The 23,961-nt window shown below is 40.6% G+C and overlaps 1 protein-coding gene across 3 annotated transcripts in view; it reads left to right on the forward strand.

Annotated features, from left to right (window-relative positions):
* The first annotated feature begins 2,075 nt into the window (after window positions 1-2,075).
* Window positions 2,076-23,961, forward strand: part of EXOC2 (exocyst complex component 2) — a 147,950-nt gene continuing 126,064 nt past the window's right edge. Inside the window, exon 1 of one of the 3 annotated variants that reach the window (XM_066187219.1) lies at window positions 2,076-2,094. The gene's annotated coding sequence lies outside the window, so the exon portion shown is untranslated. Of the gene's footprint in view, window positions 2,095-22,899; window positions 22,986-23,466; window positions 23,673-23,961 lie in introns of those variants that run through there. The other 2 variants (XM_066187200.1, XM_066187210.1) reach the window with 2 other exon arrangements.

Genomic DNA, 23,961 nt, shown 5'->3' on the forward strand with positions numbered 1-23,961 from the left:
CTTTTTTTTTGCAATGCTTTCATAAATCTCCAGATGAGGTTGATTCCTTTGCTGAGAGATTTAATTGTTCGTATATATTTTCCATGGGAATGATGAAAGCCAGCCAGAATTATTGCTGAGTGTACTAGAGCAATCCTGGATTACGATGGATGGAAGTAGTGAGTGATGTAAGCAAAACATTACTGAGTTTTGAAGCACCTATAATTAGAGGGACATGATATTCCAATTGAAAGTTGCCATGTCAAACATGGGATAAATACAATACTTGTCTTTTACTCCTGAAAGCTTTTGAGCAAGAAATTAGTTAATCACAAAATGGCATGTGGTTATTACATAGCAAGCTGGCATAACTTCATCAGAACAGGTCTCATTTACATCAGGATTTAATTTAGCAAGTGAGAGCTAAAACACTGGGAAATATTCCTTTGGATCTTGAGCTGATCCTGGACACAAAGAGTGTTGAAATCACATTTAAAAAATTTAGTCTTGTCACTAATGAAGAGCTAACCTATTTTAGTACAGCTTCTCATACCTGCTAGGCTCCTGGCTTAAATAAATCAGGAAACATTAATCTGGGTTTAGGTTTCTGCCTGGAAATTCCTTGTTTGACTCATTTAATTTGAATCAATAACTCATTTTATTATTTGTTTGCCCCATAGAAGATTTGGCTCACAGACTACAGGGTGGTTACGTCAGGACGTGTCAGGAGGCAGCTGGAAACCTTACCTCTAAAGATAGTATTTACAGAGATGATGATTTTACTTAAAAGGATTGTGACCTGTACACAGGAAATCATGGAGATAAAGTAGCCCTGTTTTTCTAGTAAAACTCATTTCTAGTGAAATCTAAGAGTTTCTGAGACATAACTCAAAACTGAGTGTGAGCAAGAGCAGTTTGTAAAGGAACATCACTTCTGGACAAGAAACCAAGAAATTCAAAATAATTTGCTTTAATCAGAGGAGACAGAGAGTGGACAGAATATTGGATTTTGGAGGCAAGACATCAGGGGTGCAGATCTTTGCCTCCTGTACAAAGCAGTGTGTATAATCAGAGTCCTGGTGGCACACAGTGGACCTTAGGTTCACCTCAGTCCTCATTTCCTGAGGTTCTTTTGACACCATTGAAGTCTATTAAAGACAATCTTCCCTGGCAGTATTTCAAGAGAGAAGGGATATTACGAAATGCAGCAAGAGCAGAGAAAAATAAATGATCATCAGTAATGTCCTTTTAACATTGTGTATGTAGAGGGGGAGTGTGAGCATGTGCACACATGTAAGTAATCTGGATTTAGACTGATTTTTAAATTAAATTCTGTCAGATGCACAAAATGAACAGAAAAAAAAAGTTTCTGTTCTGCACTGCCCACATTTGGGTAAGCTTGGCTGATAATAGCGAGTAAAGAGAAATAAGAGAAAAGCAATTCATAGTGGTGCTGCTGCTTTAGGAGAAAGAAACAGATTACCAGTTGTGGTGCTTCATTAGGGCTTTGTCACATCTCTTTTCCTTTGCCTCTCTAAAGGGAAATAGATCAGGGCCAGCACACTGTATATATTAGCAGGTTAACATACTGGGCTATACTTGCACTTTATTGTAAATGTTTTTGGTACTTCTTCTAAGTCTGTGTTTACCTTGGGTATTTTCTTAGTTCACACATGTGAAATAACAGCTGGGACTTGCCAAAATATAGCAGTCAAGTGCTGTACATGTAGTAGCTTTAAAACTAACACAGGTGTCCTAGATCCCTTATGCAGAATAAACAGAAGCACACGATCAAGAGTGTGTCTAACTCCTCTCTTCTGGAAATGACGTGTCTTGAAATGCGTGATCTGACAATCGTGGCCTCTCAGGAAAGAAGTATCACAGAGGTGAAATGCTGTTGATTTTTACAAACAAGTGCACTGTATTTTCTACATATAAATGCATTATCGTCATAACTTGGATCTATCTATTTCCATCCTTTTCTTTTTCAAAGGAAAGGCAAGTACATTTAATGAGTTCAGTTCACTCCTGGGTCACACCAGAGCAGAAGGACAAGACCTCCATTGCTGGAAAGACCACCCAGAGAGGAGGAAGCTGCGCTTACCCAGAAGGGAGGTAAGACAAGGAGGTCCCAGCAATTTTCTTCCAGAGCCCAAGGCATGAGCACCAGCAGCCTCACGAGCAAAAGCCTTGGGGCCCTGGCCTTGCAGAAGGGGTCTGTTTCTTTTCAGTGTGAGCACACCTCACTTCCTTAGTGCTGGCGGGGCTGTCTGTGAACAAAACAACATCATTGCATTGAGCTGCTCAGTGGTTTTATGGCTTCTTTTAGTTTTATCCCCATGATTTTACACTGCACTCCTCTTTCTATATCTGAAAGAGAAATAAAATAGGATAGAGTACAGCAATGATAGCTGAGATACACAGAGGAGGAACTTGCCATGGGCTTGTCGAGCAACTACAACCATATAAATTAGCAAGAATCCCACTGATAATGCACAGGAGTAGTGGAAATTCAGGACAAAATTCAGGGAGGATGACATACACAAGCATCATAATCCCATGGGAGTGCTTGTGCCGTCTTGTTGCCTGCATATAGGACTGGAAGTAGATAAACAAGTTGAGGCCCATACAAGAAATAGTAGGAGGTTGCTTCTCCCAAAGAGGTACTGCTTTGCAAAGACATCCTTAGAGTAGCATTCAAAGTACTGGAAGTGAAGACATTCACTTGTCAAGTTCACTCAAGAGGAAGTTGCATTTTCCATAGTAATTCCATTTACTTACACTTTCTCATGAAACAATGTGATTCATACTGTTTGTCAGAACAGAAATTAAGTCATTGGAAAAGGACCACTGACCCTCTGGAATCAATGTACTCAGTTTAAAAATCTGTGAGACCGGACAGAGGCTTCCCATACTACAAATATAACTGATTTTGACAAATGCATCTGCATTATTGATTCTAGCATACAGATTCCTATGGATTGCTCTAATAAAAAATAAAAGCTGAAAATTTATTTCTAATTACATCATGAAAATGTTTTTCATAAAGAGTATTAAAAAATTGTCTTAGTAAGGGTTATTTGTGTAAATTTCCAATGTTAAAAGACTTATTTTCACTGCAGGGCTAATCTAAACTAAACCTCAGATGTTGTCCATAGGTGCACTGGGTCTCTGTGCCTGAATGTTAGCTGCTTTTTCCAGCTGGATCAGTTAATCTGATGAAAGATATTGTTTCTCCTTAGAGCTTACCTTGTTGTTTTTGTAGATATCATAAATCTTATTGAGTGTTTCATCCTGACCTTTCTGTAGAGGTAAAAGTGTCTTGGATTCAGATCTAGATTCCTGAAAACTTTTCTTGTAGATAATGTGATACATTTAGTTTTCCAACATTGTGCCTGGCCAGCACAGGATTAGCATGGCATTAACTGATTGCAGGAGGATCAAGTAAGTGGATTAGAGCTTGCTCCACAACCAAGACAGTTGATGATCCTGAATGTAAACTCCCTCAACAGGGGACATGAGATGAAGAAAATAAAATTTAATGAACTGCTTTGAGAAATAGGAAAAGTCAGACTATATCCTTGTTTCCCACTATATTCCAGTTATCTCCTGGGATAACTGTATTTTAATAGAATGCCAACTTTCTTTTTAATATGATCCTTGAAATTTCTTTTAAGCCACCTAAAATGTCATGGCTTTTTCCTTCATTAATCAAAACATGTTTTTTTAACTGTGGGATGTTTGTTCAGTAGACCTCGCTGTTTTTCTTTCATTGATTTTCTTTTTAACATGCAGTTGTTGAAAACTTAATTTTGAGTTTAGTCAGCTTTGTTCAAGATGCATTGCTATTCCAAGTAGAATTTGTGGTATGTTTTCTACAGTCCAGTGTAAGGGATGTTAAGGCATGATGGATGATGTTTGGAATGGAAAGATGAATGAATACAGCCATTACCAAAGCTGCTCTCTTGATCTGAAAAGAGAAATCCATTTCTTTGTTACCTCTTGATAAGGAATTTACAGCAACACTGTGTTGGGAAAAAAACTGCATCTGAAAAATAAATTTTTATTTAGACTTAGGGCTAAGATGAATTTTGTGGATTTTGTCTTTTCAAAACCTTGTGAATATTAAAACATTTTAGAAGTGTTGGTGAAGGGAGTGTGTTCCTATTTCGACTTTATGGTCATTTATTAATCTTTCTATGCAAAATTGGCACTTCTTCCCCTGGAAAATTTTTCTCCTACATGTATTTAGTGTTGCCCACCCAATATTAGTAAAAAGCGCTGGTTATTCCTACTTTTTTATTCCTGCCTAGAAAGGTCCATTAAGTTCTCAGTCATAGTGTCAGGTTGGGGCAGATGTGGCAGACTGGCTGGGGTTCAAAACCTCCGGACCAGAAGTGTTGCAGCTCAATAACAGCAGTATAGCAACACATGGGAATCTATACACACAGTTTTTCCTTCACGTTTCTTCTTTCTCAGTTGTGTGGGTATATTCGGCCATGAAAAGCATCATAACGTTTGAAAATGGAAGATACCAATGAAACAGTATCTTTCAACACTGCGTCTATTTGAATGCTTAATTTAAATACTGCAGTTGTCTGCCCAGTGATTAATTAGCGTGGCATGAAATCAGCATGAAAACTGCAAGTCCCTGCCGTAAGACAATTCAAACATAGGATCTCTTCCACAGCAAATACTTGTTATAAATTAGCTTGAATTCTCAGCCAGCATGAACATGCATAGCCCCCTATTCCAGCTGTGGCTTTACTGAGCTGAGAATCAGCTGAGAATCTGACCCAAATAACTTTATGCTTCCTGTCCTAATGGTAAATTTTACTACATGGAAAAAAAGCAATAACAGCTTTACAGGTAGGCAAAACATCAGGCCTCAGAGGTCCTGGAGCAAAAAAAGAACATCTTTTCAAATGGTTTGAAGGCTAAAGAAATCAAAGCACCCTCATTCAACAGTATAATCCTGAAAATACAGTGACAAATAGGATGGTAATCAAACAGCTTCATTCTGAATTTCTGAGTTCAGGCAGATATGGACTCTGTACCTGCAGGTTGTCAGCTAATGCAATTACCTTGCTGATAGCACAGAAATCTCCAAGGGAACAAGTTGTACCTGAACCACCACACAAACCCTGACAGGTCTCCACACACACCTCTCCACTCACATCCACACTCTCCTCCTCCTGGTACTCATTGCCTGTGAGGGGCAAGAATACATAAACGCTGCATCTCACACTAGGAAGGATCATGAAAACCTGGGAGCTTCCCAGGGTGTGGCACTACTGGCTTCCTAGAGGAGCTTCTGACACTGTCACTGATTTTAGGAGGCTTAACTGCTGCTCTTCAAGAAACAGATTTCCAACCTTCATAGCTGTAGAGAAAAACATTAAGGCTGAATTCCCAACAGATTTAAAAAAAAAAAAAAAAAAAAAAAAAAATAAAAAAAGGAACTCCATTTTTTAAGTTAAAGTTTTTTTGGTTTTACTTTCTTGCTTTCTCTCCAGTTGTGACTGAACTCCAGGGCTACTGCTCTGCGAGCAAGAGGCAGCTGCTGGTGCCACCAAGGGAAACTAGGGTGAGATGGGCTTCTTCTCTCTCTCTTCTTCCCTCTGTCTATCCACACCTGCAGGCAGGCTACGGGGCAAGAAGCCCTCTTCCAGCCCCCCACAGCTGCAGTGTGTCAGGGCAAAGAGCTGGAGGAGGTCAGTGTGGAGCTGTGCATGCCAGCATCACAGGGACCACACGAATGTGACTGTAAATTCTTGGCTGTGTGTCCTTGGACAGGAGAACATGCTGCTTCCCAGAAGTGCTTTTGTCCATGGTAAGCCCAATGCCCTCTTTCAGAAAAGGCTTTGAGACACATACCCCCAAAAAGGAAAAAGGAAGTTTTGAAAGGTGGGATGTGAGGAGAGGAAGTGACTCATGGGCTCAAAGAGAGATGGGCAGGGAGCGACAGCCAGCCGAGGCAGCAGAAGCGATCCCCAACTGTGCCGAGTCGTGGGAATGGGGGTGAGGAAGGAGCCTAAGGCTGGGGAAGCTGAGTTTCAGGAACAGCTACAGTCCTACACTTGCCTCCTGGGCATAGGATTTTTAATGCATCCCACCACAGTCGGCTCTCAGGCTTACCAGTGGGCCTGGCTGCACTATGCCTATGCCTTGGAGGTGATTCCAGCTGCTGTCCCAGACAGCAGAGCCCTGTCGGGCCCCACGAGGTGCCAACCACTGTGCCTGTAGACCCTGGCATGCCCATCCTACAGCCCCCAGGGTGGCCACCCTGCCTTCCCTACCTGCATGGGCACACCACCACCTACCATGGTACTCCAGCCCTGGATGAAGCCCTTCTGGGGCTGGTCCAAGGGGAGGAAGGGTGTCTGCAATTTGCATGAAGAACATGAGATTTTTGCCTTGCTTTTCCATTTTGCAAAGAGCTATCTTTGGTCACATTAAAGCAGTAAGGGTGAATGTAGATTGGGTTTAGTGAGGTTTCATCAGAGATGTGATACAAGAGTCATGTTTGGGGGTTTTGTACCGGTCCCTTAAAGAAAACTTTGTCAGGGTGGACTTAGTCTCCACAGAAGGGATGCTCTTTTTCACCTGATGCAGGCATGAGTATTTTTCCTTCATCCTCTTCTGCACCTTGTAATCTGTGTGCCCTCTGGTAGAGTAAGTTTTCTCTCCTAATGAGGAAGCTCTAGCAGTCAGGACTTTGTGAACACTAAACGAGGAATTTCCTGGCTTTCAAACAATTTCCCCCCTTAATGATGATGTTCTAATAATATCCTCTTTTTTTTAATTAACTGATCTCTACTTGATCCCTCAGCAGCAGAGCACTCAAATAATAAACTGGCTGCAATTCTGTCCTGCATCTCCTAAAAGGAAGTGAACCAGAGATAACATGATGCTACCTTTTGTTCCTTTTATTTATTTTTTATTTAAGTATCTTTAATGACTTATCCTATGGACCAAGTAAGGTAGATCAGATAGAGTGCTCATTTTACTGTTGAATCAGACCCGTTTTTTGTTGAGATCGGTAGTGTTACAGAACTCACTGGTATATTCAAGTTGAGAACTGCAGGAATATTACAAATCCAAGTTCTACTGGTTTTGCTTTGTGGCATTGACCAGTCTATTTGTAACATGCATGTAAACAGAACTGCATATTAGTCAAGCACTTTAGGCATTTTTTAAAGCAACTTTTTCCCCAGAGCACTATAGAGCTAAAACTGGGAAAGAACTATTTCCTCCATGGCTGAAGTCACAGGAGTGGAACAAGTGGTAAGATTTGCTATAACAGATGAAAATAGTGCTTTACTCTTATATCTGTAAAAGCTGTAGGCAGTTACAGTCATGTGCACCTCCAGAACCAGGGTTGAAATTTGGTTTGAAAAATGTTACAAATAAAACCTCTGACATTTCCTCAAGGGAAAGATGTATACAGTATCACAGGCTCACAGCATGGTTTGTCTTGGAAAGGACCTTAAAGATCATCTAGTCTCAACACCGCTGCTGTGGGCAGGGACACCTTCCATTGGACCAGGGTGCTCAAAGATGTTTTTCCTTCTATGCCCAAAAGAAAAAGGAGTGTGTTGTGGAGCCTTCCCTGAGAGCTAATAAAGGTAAAGAATCAGTTCTTTGCTACAGCAAATGGAGCTCATCTAATCTTTATTAATTTCACTTGGTTGTTCAAAGAAACAGTATTTTCATGTTCAGGTCCTGCTATCAGATCTTGTCTTTTGTCCATCTTCCTCTTAGGCTTTTCTGCAAATCCAACTTCCAGTTTTTTCCCATATCTATAAAACTAGGACATGCATCCTGAAAATACTGACCTGGAAAGGAGAAATAAATTATATGCCATTTCCTGTATCATCATGCCAAACTTTCTGGGCTTTTCCTAGGATCTACTTTTGTTTTAGTCAGATGCTTTTGAACCTTCTGGAAGAGCCTTCATATAAGGTAATTGTAGCAAGAAATCATGACTTATATTTGACATTTTTAGCTTTCTCTGGTAAGAGTGGTCTGGTAAGTCCACTTGTACCATCCACATAGTTCCTTAATTATTTTGTTTTCTAGTCAAGGTAATGCTTAGCTGGATCAATCAGCGACCAGCTGATGAAAAGTCAACTCAGTAGCAAGTCATACAGTATGTCAGTCCAGATTTTCAAGTGCTTCTCCGTGATAGTCATGCAATCAGTGGTTCATGACACTGTGCTCCTCACCCTTTTATCCAAAGAATCAGCTTTTCCCCAGTGATTACCTTAGACATCAGCACTTACAAGGGAGTAAACAGCAGCAGTCATGAGAGGCAGCCCTGAGGCCATCCCATAAATAGATTTCACTTATGGTTTATAAGTAATAATAACTTATAAGTAATAATAATAATATAATATAATAATAAGTTTACAAGTAATAACACTCTTGATAGTGTTAAACAGATGCAGCAGTGGAGCTCAAAAGTATACTCCTAAATGATTATGTATTGTATGGTATATGACTGCCTACATAATTTCATCCTCACCTCTAATGTGCATCATTTGGCATGCTCAGACTGTTCTGGGTTGTATTCTTAATTGTCAGGACCAAATTTAAGATGCTCTTCTAATATAGTTTTATGTGATTCACCCATCACTATCCAGAACTTTTGCATCTATGTGGATCTTGGTGAACGGGCAATTAGTGTATTCCTTTGAAACCCAAAGACAGCTTAATTCTTACTCCATTTTTTTCATTGCTGACTCCAACACACCGTTACTTATATTTATGAGAGGTTTTGGGCTCCCTCTGGTGGTTTTTGAAAACCAGAAAGCTTGAACAGAGCATAAATCAAATAAACAGTAGTTTTGTGTATGGGAAGTTCCTTTAATTTGCAGAAGACTGCTTGCCTAATTCCTCCTCTGCCTTTTACCACATTTATTTTTGAGCTAGTTTTTTATATATGTCTTTTGCTATGGTGATTTATCTTGAGAGAGGAGAAAGGCACAGTGATATATCCAAGAGCAACAAAGTAGGTAATTCAGCTAAGGGGCTGTGCTTTCATTAATGGTTTCACAAGTAAAACCTGCACGTGTCTGCCAGTTTTTCACCTATTTCTCCTACTAATTCTTCAGCTCCTGCACTGGATTTGAAATTAATCCATAGCTATTTACTGTGGAAAAATATAGTCGAATTATTTCATTCTTGATGGCTACTGTGAAAATTAGGTATACTATAAACGGAAACTCAGACCTCACTCTCAAATTTTCATTTTCTCAATTTAGCATTTATGCCTGGAGGCTGGAAGGAAAACAAAAATAGTAAAACATTGACCTCAACAACAGGTTTCCCTTTCCCCCCGGTCTCAAATACATGGGTAGGCCTCTTGCTGATGAAAAGAGAACTTGTATAGGAATGTTCCACGTCAATGCAGACTTAATTACAAACATACAGAACACGCAAGGTGGAAACTGCTTCTGATCATTCTCTGCTTCTGCCGAGGTCAGTGCTGGTTTGCAAGCAGCCTGGCAGTGGGCTAGGATTTCAGGTATATGCATGGGGGCTGTGGCCCTAAATCTGCAGCTGGCATGCTCAGGTGCTGGTTGTGCATCTGCTGCATGACAGCCACAGGAGCGTGTGGGAAGCCAGGTGACTGCTGGAGCACAGGAACATCTCCAGAACAGTGCCCTAACCTTTTATTATCTACCTTTTTTTTTTTTTTTTTTTTTTCTTCTTCTTCTTTTTTTTTTTTTTTTTTTTTTCTTCCCAGAGCGATTGTTTGATGGTCTGGACAGGAAAGCAGGACAGTACCTTTGATATCCAGGAGTCCAGAGGTATGGTGGTTATACTTCCTTTAGATTTTCCTGCCTTCCCAAATAGAAAAGGTTTTCTTCCCTCTTTTTTCCCCCAATACTTGTAGGACAGGAAAGAAGGGACGAAGATGTAGAATTAAGAAAGTTCTACCTGGGCAAAGGTGTGTGGCTGTGTTCAAAATACCACTAAATTACTGCAAATATTTGGATGACAACTTGATCCTTTCTGTCCCATTTGATGAAAATTCAGGAAACAAATCAGTTGCATTAAAATAACATGACTTCCATCTTTTTTATTTTTATTGTATTAAGCAGACATTATTGGATAATTTGGTCACTGATCATAGGAAATTGCCATTTAGCTTTATATTAGAGTCAAATTCTGATTTAAAAGAAGGGTCCAAATCAGCCTGTGTCAAGTAAAAGGGATGTGCGAAATGCTGGCCCCATGTAAAAAAGGGAAATTATCCCATTTTATTCCATAGAACCAGGATTTTTACCCAAATGACTTTACTAAAAGTTGTCTTGTTCAACTCTATGTATAAAATTGTATTTCTGAAATCAGTTGGTAGATTCCATCAGGTGCTCCCCTTCTTCTTAGGGTGTTACAGGCGTTACGGACCTATTACAATTAGAAAATGTGTTTTTGGGGTGTTTTTTGTGGGGTTTTTTGGGGGTTTTTTAAATTTATTTTTATTAATAATAACCTGTTCCACCAAAGGAGTTTGTTCAGTGTTCAAAGTCTCTGTCTTGAGAGCCAGAAAACAGCTCAGCCCTGCAAGTTCCCATCCAGGAAGGCACTTAGGCATGTCCTTAATCTCAAACATGGGTCTCATCCCCAGGACTTCACCAAATAGAGGCTAAATACCCTGCAGATGCGACCCCCAAGCCTCCTCTCCATTGGTCTTTTGCAGAGCTTCCATAGATTTGTTATAGTAATATGGTAAGAATTAAGCCAATGGCATTTAAGGTATTGTTATAAAAATACTGCACAAAGATAATACATGCTGTATAGTACAGCGTATCAGTTTTCAAACCAGGCAAATGAAGTTTTCTGCAAGCTTGAGCTCCTTTGTTTTTTCATACAACAGGGAACACTCTTGTTGCATCTTACGTGGTTTTGATTATAGCATTTGTGATTCTTTAAATATTTATTCTTCAGCAGTTAAGAAACTTGGTGAAGGGGAACTTTATAAACACTTATCATGGATTGAGTGTTCATGTGGAAAAAAAATGAGGCACTTTCTCCTATAGGGAAGAAGTACCTTTTTGTAAAATCTTTGTCCGCAGTTCAGCAGAGCATCTTGTTCAGGACAATTATTGAGAACATATCTAGCCTTACACAGATATCCAATTTTTGGAAAAGTTTTCTAGACTCCCCAAAATGCATAAAGTCTGCCCTGAATTGATGCCCATTCCACATAGTAGCCCATGATCACTTCAGCAGTATTGGATGTGCCATTCAACATTCACAGCATGCAGCTCTCCTGAAGACAGGCAAGTAAATGCTCCCTTCACCACCTGAAAGATTTATTTGCTTTGGGGTGATTGGCAGCAGCGTCACGTAAAGCACCACAGGGCAAATTCCATTCGATTAAATAATTATCACATATGACCAAAAAATGTGTGAACACAAATGCAAACTCCCCAAATTCTCCCCACTTCCTCCCTTGCTCCGTTAATTTCTCTTTCATAGGCAACTGACACAATTATTGACTTTAAATTTAAAAGGTTCCAGGGTAGGGATGGTACCCAGAACTTAAAATACTATGTGCTGATTAAAATTTTTGTACAGCTTATTTAAAACAGTTTCCCTGAGAAGTGGAAAGTGCATCACTCAGTGGACCCCAAGCAGTTTTAAGCAAATTCAATCCCACAGAACATTTCCCAGGGAGAGGCAGGGACTGAAAAGGGATTGCTTCTTCCTCCTACTGCAAATAATTAGGGTCTCTTTTTGTGTCCCAGTTTTTTCCAGGCTCTATCTGGGCAGATTTCCCAGTGACTTTAGTGCAATTAGAACTGTTAAAAAGACTTGCAGGATGGCTTCCAGTTCTCTGAACAGTGAAAGACAATGAAAATGGTGCATACCTCATAAATAAATATGATCAACCACTAGAGGCACAGCCTGTGAATTCAGTGGGTACCCGGGGTCAGGGCAGCACAGCTGGGCACTGCTGGCTGCTTGCTGTGACATGGGGTCATGCCTGCACTAGTATTATGGTAAAAATATACCTGCTGATATTGAGATGGATAAACAGAAGAATCTAGGCCCCTCAGATGCCAGTGAAAATCCTGCCATCTCTTCCCCACTTCCACTCGGGAATTCTGTGCTCCTGTGCCAGCCACCCTCTATAAAGACAGCAGAGGTAGAACATGCGTTTGGCTGTGGGGATGAGGGTCTCCTGTGATGCTGCAGTGCCACCCTCAGCTGACACTCGCAATATCAGTTGGGTAGAACGAAGTAGGAGGACACTTGTAGGGAAAAGTTGGCTGGATTCTTTAGATGGACTGATTTTTCTCATTAAGTTTATCTGCTTTAATAATTTTGTTCTTGTTTTTGGACTTACTTTCAGAATGAAGGTCTGGCACAGCATCTTCTGTTTTCAACAGGGGCTCTTCCCTAACTTGCAGAAAGAGCTAATGTGTTCATTTGTGATTTACAGTTCTTTATTTTCTGAAGTGGTTTGTCCACCTCAGTCTTCAGACACCTTCCAAATACCACTTTGTCTACAAAGGCTGAGCTAAAGGAAAAGTATTTGATTCCTGATATTGTGTGTATCTGCTTGATTGAGCAGAACTTCAGGATTCCAGGAAGATTTATTCCAAAAGTAGCATCACTTCACCTTGGTCGGCATCTTTTGCTGGGATTACTCCAAACAAGCTTGACCTGTTGAAATGTAATGTTTCTCATACCAGTTTCCCAATCTAGTGAGGCTGTTGCTATTTCAGGTGGCTTAAAAATATGTGCACAGTTTGTACTTTGAATGTTTAATAAGCTTAAAACATGAAATATATAATGCAGTTTGAACTTTCTAGTGTTATTTCATCACCAAAAAAGCAAAGTCTTGAGGCTCAGCAATTGCCTTTGTCAGAATGTAAATTCCAGCATGTAATACCCAGGCTGTATGTTTCAGGAAATCAGTATTAACCTATTAGTATGCAGTTTTCCTTGGAGAAGAGCCATCTTCACACTGAGCCTGTATTCCTGCTTCAAACCTTCCTGTCACTGTTCCGTATCCACGACCCAGCCTAAGGCTGCCTTTGACGGTTCTCCAGCCATTTCCTGCATACTGCACTAGCACTAATTGAAAATTTGGGTGGCCTTGCTTATTTATTTTCCTGGAATGTAGTGGGTTATATTTTCATGGCACTTTCTCAGCAGTGCAACGTTTCAATTTCAAAACCACTGCAATATGAGGAAAAGTAACCCCCAAAATTAAAAAAATAACAATAAAAAGCAGCAGATCTTTGATTAATTTTTACAGTAGTTCTTTTGTAAAAATATATAATGGAAAAAGAATTCAGTGTTGCTTTTGTCTCCCAAGATCAGAGGCAAGAGAAGCAATTTAAATACATGTACAAGATGATCACATGCAGACACAATGAGGCATGAAACTTTAAATGTACAGATGCCATGGAAATGAAAAGATAATATAAAGTGTGCTCTTTGCAAGTCTTGCAGAGTTCAATAGCTACATAATGTGTGTGGAGGGAAAAGAGAAACAGCCCCCCTGGACTCTCTAGGAAAATTCCAACTATGTCTGGATGTGCCATTGGCACTAGCTTTGTGCTTTGCCTCCCTGGATTTCTGCAGGAATTTAATTCCACAGCAGACAGGGTTAGTATGTCACTGTTACCTCTGTGATTGGAGATTAACATGCTTGGGCATGAGTAGCTGTAGAAAATTTCAAGTTTGGATAAAAAAAAATTCACTGATCCCCTCACAAAATTTCAAGTCTACAGAATTCTTTTCTCTTCAAACCTAATTTTTTTTATGGTGATTTTTTATTGTGTGGGCAAAAATTAAAGTTTGGCATAATCCTGTTCGTTTTTTACCTATTACACTAAGTGCAACTATTGAACTCTTTTGGAAATTATGTTTTGTTCCCAGAGTTCAGGCATAAGGAAATGTTCAACAATAAATATACAATTAAGGTGCTGATCTGTAGCTCAGGAATTATTTAGAGAAAGAGTGAATTGAAGATAGAGTCTGTTTTTACCTACAGGCACACATCTTTAGGATTACTCAACTATTTGAATTTATAGATGTTCCAGAATGGAGATATAACTGGATGCTGAGGAAAAGAAACCTGAAAAAAAGTCTCTCCTATTACTGAGTTTTCAGGGTGTTATTTTAGGGTTTTGTCTATAACTCTCACATTTGGAGACTTTTTAGTAGAACATCAAACATTTCTTGCAATTTTGTGAAGTAACAAAATAAGTAGCATGGGGTTTTTTGTTTGATTGGTTTGTTGTGGTGTTTTATTTTGGTCTTGTGGGGTTTTATTTTGGGGTTTTGTTGTTTGGTTTGGGTTTTTTTTGTTGTTGTTGTTGTTGTTGTAAGTTTGGGGGGGGGGGGGGTAGTTGGTTTTTTTAACAGAAGCAATCTCAAATCCAAATGTCACCTCAAGCATTCCTCCATATTTCCATTTCTTTCTTTGAAAAGTCAAGATCTCCCCACTGGGGAAGTTCAGGTTTTAACTGGACCCTTCCAGCCTGTCCTGAATCCTATTTTCAAACTCCCTCCTGATATATTTCCCAGTGAGAAAGTTGATTTTGGCAGTTAAAAAGTGCCCCAAGCTAAGGGTTGTGTAGCAATTGATCAAAGCATATCTTGCGTGCATATATTGTGCCTCATTACAATTAACAGTGAGTTTTGTTTCAGCTGGATATTACAAATTCCCTAAGGTGAATGGCTGAGAGAACTGGGATTCTTCTGCCTGGGAAAAAGAAAGCTTCAGGGCAACCTAATTGCAACTCTCCAGTACCTGAAGAGAACTTACAGGAAAGATGTGGCAATGCTCTTTAGAAGAGCATGTTGTGACAGGACAACAGAGAATGTGTTCAAATTAAAAGCTTTAGATTAGATATTAGGAAAAGATTTTTACATTGAGAGTGATGAGGCCCTGGAACAGGTTGCCCAGGGAAGCTGTGGATGCCCCACCCCTGGAAGTGTTCAAGGCCAGATTGGATGTGCAACCTGGTCTAGTTGAAGATGTCCCTGGCCTTGGCAGGAGAGTTGCACCTAGGTGATATTTAAGGTCCCTTCCAACCCTAATCATTCCATGATTCTATGAACGGCAACACAGGTGAGTAGTTGAGGACTTAGATTTTTATTTATAGCTGGTTAATTTTGCCTTGTAAATGAGCACAGTAATCAATTGGGAAGATGGGTTGAAATGGAAGAAGGCAGTGCTCCTCCAGCCCTGCCTCTCCTCCATGAGGGTTCCTCTACCTTGTTGAGGATACAGTCACATCATCAGTTTGGCATTTGGCACAACTGAGACACAGCACAGAACAGGAGAGATCTTGTGGTGAGCACATGGGGCACTTATAGAAGTCGGTTTGCTGCTCATAGAGGTTATATCTCTTAGAGTGCTGAACAATAACTAGCAATTGTCAGATTCACAAATGACCACTACTAACTCCTCTAATTCTGATTTTGTTGGTTTGGTTTTTTTTGTTTGTTTTGTCGTTTTGGTTTTTTTTGCTGCAAATGCCTTTAGAGAAAAAATGGAATGGAAACTATTCTAGCCAATTTTCACATGCCATCCTTTTTTTCTGTGGCTAGAAATACTTATACTATCAAAAAAAATTGTTTACTCCTGCTGCTTGCTCACAACTGAATCATAACAAAGGTCCTAAGTGGGAAAATGTAATGATATCAGCATAGGAAGCAGGCCAGTACATGGCAAAAGCAAACATAAGCCTGATGTCGAAACTTGAAAGTTACACACAGCTATAAGGCACCTTATGAATGTGCCTAGCACAGCCTGACTCTTAAGGAAAGACTGACTATAGGTCCAGGAATAGAATTGTTCCTGGAGGTGCTTTAGCCACTTCTTAAAGGCTTCCAATGAAAAAGGCTTGATCGATTCCCTAAACAATCTATATCAATATTTCATTGTCTTCAGTGTTACAGTTCATTCTAATGCCTTTTCTGTAGTGTTTTCTATTCATCATCTTGTCCCTCCCAGACATCGAAAACGTACTCTTAACCACTGCGGTGCAACTTTTACCTGGCTTTCAGAAGTGGTTGATTATTTCCCACATGTAGAATTTGGTCATGGAAAACACTATTATTATTATTATCATCATCATCATTATCATTATTGTTGTTGTTGTTATATAATAGTAATGTAGAAAGAGGACAGAATATTAATTATAAATTTATTCATATATTGACCATATTTTAAAATATGTGTCTCAAAGAATGAAGTGAATCAGGGTCTCAGGTATGAGCTGACCTGAACTGAGGACTGTATAAGGCTAAGTCCAACAGGCTACATAATGTGCACACATAATTTTAAGTATTTGAGTTCAGTACTTTTGGTAAAGTGAATAATAGACCTGAAAGTGTTTTCAAGTTAATGGGAACTCGTAAGTGCTTTCTTGGATTACAGCCCAAGAGCTCAGCACATTGCAGGGCTAAATACAGATTTAACAGTCTAAATTTAGGCCTCTGTGTTTTAAAACATTGGCTAACATTCTTCTCAGAAATTTCTGTGGAAATTGCTGAAGATCTGAAGTCAAGGCCAAACACCCCTTAGACTTCTGTGTCTAAGAATAAATGTCACTAAGAAACACTAATGACTACAACTGTAGTTCATTAAAATCAAATATTGTCATGTGTTTAACGGTTTTCAGATGAAGCTGTCTGATCTAGTACCTTTGATCATACACTTAAGGCACAGACCAAGATTCACATTTTAATGTTAATTGCTTGTCTGAGATACTAAAATATTTTTCTCTCTGAAAGGAACTTAATAATTATATCTAATTGATGTAAAATGCAATGTCTTGCAAACAACATAGTTGTGATACTAATCTGAATGTAAATTATCTAAAAAGTTAAGTTTTGAAAACCCAATTATACTTGGCCCAGTTGCATAGTTTATCTATCTACTTTTTACCATTTTCATCCCCGTTTTCTGAGCCCTATTTTGTAATTTTCCTTTTCTTTTTCACCCTAAGACACTCAGAGATCAGTTGGTTAGGAGAAACAAAAGAGGACTCTTTCCTGTTTTGAGGAGAGACAGAGAGGGAGAATTATGAAAAAAAAAAAAAAAGGCAAACAAGAAGGTATTTAGTAATAGATGGAATCTTAATTTGTAATATTAAACATAAGAATTCCTGTATCATTTTCTTTAAAGTAAATACAGTTTTGCAGAGACACTGAACGGGATAAGTTAGGGAAACAACTTGGTTCCATCAAAATGAGTTGAACTGATAATTAAATAATAGTTATTTGTTACTCAAATTGATTTTCACTAAGACATATTAGGAAGTGTTGGCTGCTACTGGAGCAGAGATATGCTCCCTTCCAGTGGAGTGGGCCTGGGGTTCTCAGGCAGCAATGAATGAGTCCTATGGGTACAGCTCAATTCAGAACAGGAGATCTGATATCTACACACACTCAACATGATTTCAGAAGTCTGAAAAAATACCTGATTAATAGCTTTTCCCTGCTTATTCACAAAGTATGGAAATTAAAGCAGTTGTGCCAGAGTTTGTTCTTGCAGAAAAGAGAAACAGAATGTCACCTAGAATCTGAAGGACAAAACCTGCCATATAGCCTTTGAAGTGGGATATTTTTTTTTCCTTTGAGAAAGAAAAGGGGCAAAACTTTAAGTTGGTTTAGATTTAAGCTTCTCCCCATCTATGTTTTTACAATACCCACAGTACAGAAAGGTTGGTCCCAAGAGGTATTTAAACTGATGCAACTTGGTAGTGACACCCTTGACAGAGCTGTGGTATACAGCATTCAGTATTTTTAGCTGCACAAAGTAATTTAGTAATTTGTTTCATTGGTGCTGTTTAGAGAAACAATGCCTCTGGGTCAGTAGTGCACAGATTCCTTGGATAAGTCTTGAAAGGGAAGAATTAGGGTGGTGTTAGCCAAGAAAGTAAAAGAGTGAGAGAATTTTGTGTACTGTTGGACATGGTTGAAAGTGCAAAGACTATATTTTTTGTTTGATGTGGAAAAAGTGACTGTACACGTTCTGGAAGAAAACTCAAAATACTGTGTGCATTAATTTATATGCTGTTTCTCTTGAAGCATACCAGAAATCATCTGGGAGAAAACACTGATCAGTAAGTTGTTTCTTTCTCTCTCGCCTTTCAGTGAAGATAAATATACTTCACTTCATAATGAAAGTTTCTGGCTTAAGCTCCCAGATAATAGCCAAATGCTGCCACGGTCAAAGATTTTATCTCTGTAGCTATCTATTAAAAAAAGAAATAGAGCTATGAGATTTAAGTAGATCAGTTCCTGGATGCTGGTTTGGCAATACAGATCCAGGTGATTTTCAGTTTAGGAGGAAGACGAAAGCAGCTGGTCTTTGGAGCAAAATATAATGAAGGCAATCTCCTTGGAAATTGAAATATCTGTATGAATTTTTAATAAAATCTATGGGAACTTTAGAAACCAACATCCACAGGGATGTTTCATTGATGGTTCAAGAAAATAAAGGGAAGTGGAACCAATGAGGTGAAGAAAGGTTGTACGGTGATTATAGATTTGTTAGAGCAGGCAAGGATGTGTTAGGCTTCTTGGCTCTGCTCCTGGTTCTTCTGCCATGGCTTTGGCAGGTTACTAATCTCCAGTTCAGAAGACATGATCTGATCATGGAAGCAGCCCTCTTAATTTCAAACAGGCTTTAGATTATGTACACACTGGAAAATAGGAGGAGCTGGTGAGCTATAAATCAGATAGGTTCAGTTTGTGTCGATTATGAAGTAAACCACCTGTATGAATCACAAGACAAAAAAATAATGATGACCATGGATTTGTCAAGAATGAATCCTATTAAACCAATAAGACCTCCTTTTAAAATAAGGTAATAGATGTTACACAAAGAAGAGAAGTATTAAAAAGTCATCTATCTTCATTTTCGTAAAGCTTTAGACAATGTTGCTTGTGAATAAGCAAAGACAATATGGTCCAAATTGAAAACCCCATGGTGTCAGAAAAGGCAGGGCCATTTCTGAGGAAGAGTTAGCAAAATGGGGCCATTATCCTGGAGGTCATTACATTAAGGAGAGATGTATTGAAAGAGGTTTCTCAAGAGCCTATCCTGTATCTGATACTCCTTGTAAAGCATCCAAAGAACTGAGTAGAGACTAAGCTTGAGATATTTGAAGACGACATGAAGAAAAAAGCAGATAAAAGAGTGTTAGATAACAGAATTAGAATTTAGAGGGAATTTGTCAAACTGGTTATGAGGTGGTTTTTTTAAGAAAAACACAAAAGATGGTATTCAATAGGTGCAATAGACACAGCATCCTCAGTTCCCCAGATACAGGATGGGGAAAAGTAAACAGGATTACAGTTGCCTGGAAAAAATGTCGAGTAGAGTGAATCACAGGCTATGCATGAGTCACCACTGTTACACTGTTGTAAAAAGGAAAATGCCATACAAATGGGGTAGAAACAGGAAAACAGCCTGCAAAATAGGCAAAGCAATTATTTTGCCCTGCTACTCCATGGTACAGCTTAAATTTCAGTGCTTTGGGTTTTTGGTTTTTTTCAAGTTTTTCACCTGAATCATGCTTGGCTTGGGGAACTGTGTTTCCAGAACGATATTGGATGTCTGGAGAAGAGTGCAGGGGAGCTCAAGCTTGATTACCAGACCAGAAAACATTAAATATCAGGATATTAATGGGACTGTTTGGAATAATGAGGCAAAGAAGATACAGGACCTTTAAATAAGGAAAATACTGCTACAGGGAGGAAGAAAAGAGTCTGTTCTCCAGGCCAACAAAGACAGACAGATCTTTCACTAATGGACTGAAATTTCAGTAGGGGATATATTCAGAGCATACATTAGAAAAAAAAGACCTCTAGTGATAAGGGTAGAGAAACACTGGGAAAGATTGCCTGAGGAGATGGCAAAAGCAACCATACTGAGAAGCCTTTAAGAACAAGATTGAAAAAACAGTTAAGTTACAACAAAAGAGTAGTTGATCCTGTCTTGGGGCAAGGAAAAGAACTAGAAAGGGTGATTTCTTAAGGTCATTTTCAACCTTATGCTTCTTAGAGTTTTTCTGTTCCTCAGATTTCCCTGGTTATAATATTCACCTCACATATTTAAACAGGAATAGGAGGAGGTCTGGTTTGGATGTCCACATGTCAGAAAATTTTAGGCAATAGCTTTAAGCTTGAAGGCATTCAGAAAATAGTTCTGGAAAGGCACTTATACAATGCAGAATCAAAGTAAACCAAAGTTTGTCAAGAGAAGGTGAAGGAGTAAATCTGCTGCATTTCACAAAGATCTTCAAAAGGAAGATATTTCTCCTAAAAAAAAGCAGGCTTGCAATGAACAGATGCTGCAGCTAGATGAATTTACCTTTTCAAACAACATTTATATTGCTATCAGGTTTTTTTTACACATTAAGGTAGTGTGGTACATGTTAGCATAACCACTGAGAAATCTTGAAAATGCAATGATGGATTTGCCATTTCTCCAAAATAAGTAAATAACAAATTTTATTCTTTGAATAAAATGAAGATGCCCTTTTAAAAAAGCCACAGAAAGACCTTGGTGTGGGAATGGCTGGAGGAAATTCTACAGCTTTCAATATTCAGATTAGAAAAGATGATCATAATAATCTCTCTGGCTTTCAAATCTGTTTACCCAAATTTGTAGAGAGACGAAATGTTTATGATCACTGTCAAATCTGCATAAATGGATTAGAAAAAGGCATGAATGAGCAATTACACTTGTGACCTCTATGAGGTATAACACTCAGTATTTACCAGGTCATTACATTACAAATTGTCACTTCTTTCCTCAGTTTTAACTGCATAGATTATTCTCCTTAACAGCATCTGGAATTCCATAGAGTAATATATTTATATTAGCAGCATTATATATGACAGCAAATATATACTACATATTATGGTATATACATTATAAGTTATATATATTTGACAGATTTTTTTTTTCACCACACTAGTTTTCTTCCTTTTGTTCCAAAGAGATACATGGGGTGGTGTTTCTTCTCTCCAGAGGGTCACATCTGTAGTCAGTCACTGTCAGCTTTGTTCTGGAGTCACTGAAGGGGTAGGTGATGGTCACCAAACATCAGCTCGGGAAACCACCCACGGCAGATTCAACAAAGTACACCACACAGGAAGTTCTACATTGATAGTATTATCCAGGGCTCTGTAGATCATAAGATTCCTGGATGCTGCTTGTGGAAATAGGAGGATTTGCCTGTGTAGATGCCAGTGAAGTACATATGCCTTTTATAACGCTTCTGTTCTTGCAGAGTTTAGCCTCATTGTGCTGTTCTGACAAATCTGCAAGGACCATGATCTGCATAAAAACACTGCTGAGCAGCTTTTTAGAAACAGCAGCTTAAAATCTCCAAAGGCTAGGTGACATTTTCACAAGGAAAAGGTCTGTCAGCTTTGTCCTCACACGGGGGGTTAACACTGGGGAGGTTGACTCTTTTCAAGTTGAGGTTCCCTCTTCTTAATGATTCATCTGTCTTTCACTTTATTCATCTGTTTTTTCACCTAAAACAGAGGTGAATATTCAATCAAATCTGCAATCAAACTGCAGTTTGGCACTGAAATTTATCCCGTGAACTAAATCTACACTCACGGTTGTTTATTACAAAACCTTCTGGGTACACAGTTCCCTTTATGGACTCCCACAAAAGTCAAGGGTCTTTTGGGGCACAGGTATGCCCTCTCAGAGGGCACTGGGCTGGAACCCAGGTATGCAGTGTGCTAGGTGGGGCCTTCTGAATCCACCAAACCTCTCAAAGAGCCGTTTTCTTTGGCACATCTGATGGCAATTGTTTAATGAGAAAATTCAAACAAGCTGACATGGAGGAAAAATAGAATTTTGAAATGTGTGGGAAATGGTTGCACATTTTTAACCTGATGCCAACTATAATTTTTTTGGAGAAGCAAGGACCTCATTTTCTGCATTGCATCTCAGCAGATAACTGCAGTTACTAGTTACAACTTTGGAAATAATTATAGAAAATATAGGTACCATCTGCTTTTGTTTTTCTCCAGAAAGATACCATGTAATGTTTTACAGAGAAGAGGAAAGCGTCAGAAAAGTATTGCTTATTCATGGTATGACATATTCCAGTCTAGTAATTTAACCTTTAACCTATGAAAAAAAGTTAGGAAATTTGTGGGGTTTGGCCATAATGCTTTTCATGGTGCTTTAAGGTTTTGTGCAAGGTAATTTGTTTTCCCAATTATGTCCTGCTTTGGGCTGCTGGGTTTGGAATATCTCCAGAGTGAGACTCCATGAGCTCCCTGGGCAGCCTCCCTCACACCCCAGGCTGGGAGTCCCAGCAGTACTGCTGGGTGAGTTTCTGCCCATAGGGACAGTGCTTAGGAGTGGTTTTATCTTCATTGGTTACTGTTGTTCACAGAATCACAGAGTCTGCTGAGTTGGAAGGGACCAACAAGGGCCACCAAGTCCAACTCCTGGCCCTGCACAGCACCATCCCCCGAGTCACACCGTGTGCCTGAGAGCATTGTCCAGGAGCTTCTTGAGCTCTGTCAGGCTTGGTGCTGTGACCACTTCCCTGAGGAGCCTGTTCCAGTGCCCAACCACCCTTTGGGTGAAGAACCTTTTCCTAATCTCCAACCTAAACCTCGCCCGGCACAACTTCGGGCCGTTCCCTCGGGTCCTGCCGTTGCTGTCCTTGCTGTAGTCAAGACTATTATAATTACGTTTGTAATTTTTTTCCCTTGCTCCTCACCCACGGCGGGAAGCAACTCCTATTTTCTCTGGACGCCTCCAGACCTCCCACTCTACGCTGGGAGAGAGGAAACGAGGAAAGCGGGGAAAAGGCGGGGCCTCTCTGGAGGGGCGTGGCTCGGGGCACGCCCGCCTCGGTGGCTCGGCGCTCCCTCGACGCGCTCGGGCGGCGGCTGGCGATGCCTGCGGGCGGCGGGCGCGGGGCGCTGCCGGGAGCGGGGCGGCCGCAGGTGCCGGATGCGAGCGGCGGCGGGCGGTGAGTGACCGGCCCCCGCCCCGGCCCCCCTCGGGCGCTGCGGGGCAGCTCCGGCCCCTTCCCTTTCCCCCCCCTCCAGCCTCCCCGGGGCGGAGGCCCTCCCCCTCCCTTCGGCTTCCCCTCCGCCTTCCGCTCCCCGGGCGGGGTCGAGCGTCGCGTCCCCGCCCCGGCCCCGGGGGGACGGAGCTGTCGGCGATGGCTCTCGGGGCGCGGGGGGCGTCGCCGGCCTCCGGCCCTCTCCGCCCGGTGACTTCCCGGCTGCTGCAGCTCTTCCTGCTCCCCAGCCCCCTGCCAGGAGCCGGGGCACCGCCGGCGGGGCGGGGGGTTCCTGCCACCTGAGGCTCCCCCCGGGGGCACACGGCGTCCTGCCGGGTGACGCTCCCGGGCCACGTCGGAGCCGGGCCGGGGAGCCCTTCCCAGCGCTCGTGGCGCCGGCCCTGGAGCCGGGGCCCGGCAGCAGCAGCTGCTCCGTGGCCTTTGCCTCTGTCTCTCATGTGTGACAGCGGCCTGGGGGAGCACCGGCGCCCGCCGGGCTGCGCCAGAGCTGTGCCAAATCCCAGAGTCAGTTAGGTTGAAAGAGACTTCTGGCATCGTTCAGTCCGACCCGTGTGAAATGCTGGAGTCGAACGGCTCAATGAAGTGTGGGTGTACAGGGTGGGGGACAGAGGAAATAAGCAGGGTAAAGAGGTGAGTCAAGGCTGGTTACTTGCAGGACTGATTTTTTTTAGGCTTTGTTTTGGTTTCAGTTTTTTTCTTTTTAACTTCGCATTTAGCTAAGCCGTCAATTTTCAGATACATCTCCCCAAAATGACTGGGTACCTGGGCAAGTGCAGTAAGAAAGTAGCAGGGTAAGGAATGTGGAAGGAATTGGAATAACATGCTGGTTGAGAGATGGTTGCTGTCATTCGTATCTATCTGGAGATATTACACTTCTCTGAGACTCAGATTTTTAATTTTTTTTTTTTTTTTTTAACTT

The sequence above is a fragment of the Chamaea fasciata genome, unplaced genomic scaffold (genome assembly GCF_029207755.1).
Source record: "Chamaea fasciata isolate MVZ Bird 193981 ecotype frontalis unplaced genomic scaffold, bChaFas1.0.hap1 SCAF_1, whole genome shotgun sequence".
NCBI lineage: Eukaryota > Metazoa > Chordata > Aves > Passeriformes > Sylviidae > Chamaea > Chamaea fasciata.